The following is an 811-nucleotide window of genomic DNA, read 5'->3' as shown; positions in this document are numbered from 1 at the left end:
GCCCGGCCACGGCACTCAGCCACGGGGCTCAGCCACAGCGCCCAGCCACGGTGCCCGGCCACGGCACTCAGCCATGGTGCCCGGCCTCAACACGATGGACGGGAGTGCTGGCCGACGAGAATTTGCAGCCCAGTTCGCCCAGCAGGCTGAGCTGGGAGACCCTCCAATGGCTCAAAGGCATGAGCCGTGACCAAGACAGAGAAAGTATTTTAAAATAAAACTAGGGGCCTGGTGCACGAAATTCATGTGGAAGGGGGTGGGGGGGTCCTTGAGCCCTTCTTGCACCCTCTCACAACCCAGGACCGCTGGCTCCTAACTGCTTGCCTGCCTGTCTGATCGCCCCTAACAGCTCGCCTGCCTGTCTGATCGCCCCAACCGCTCACCTGCCTGCCTCACCGCCCCTAACTGCCTCTACCTCAGCTCTGCCACCACAGCTTCGTCTGGAAGGTCATTTGGCTATCTGGTCTAATTAGCATTACACTTTTATTATTATAATTTCCCAACAAAATAAATGCATACACAACACACACATACATAGTCACACACACACACCATTTGCAATGAAGCAGGAGACAGACATCTACACTAATAAAAGAGAAACATGGTAATTGGCGTATGACCGCTACCCTTCCCATTGGCTAATCAGCGAGATAAGCAAATTAACTGACAGCCAAGATGGCGGTGGGCAGCCAGGCAGCTTGAAACTAACATGAGGCTAGCTTGCTTCAGTGACGGAGGAAACCAATGTTCCCCACCTGCACCACTGCAGGCCTCTGAGCAGGCAGTTTGAAACATAGTAACAGATATCTCC

The sequence above is a fragment of the Myotis davidii genome, unplaced genomic scaffold, assembly GCF_000327345.1.
Source record: "Myotis davidii unplaced genomic scaffold, ASM32734v1 scaffold698, whole genome shotgun sequence".
Classification (NCBI taxonomy): Eukaryota; Metazoa; Chordata; class Mammalia; order Chiroptera; family Vespertilionidae; genus Myotis; species Myotis davidii.
This window is presented reverse-complemented; position numbering follows the sequence as displayed.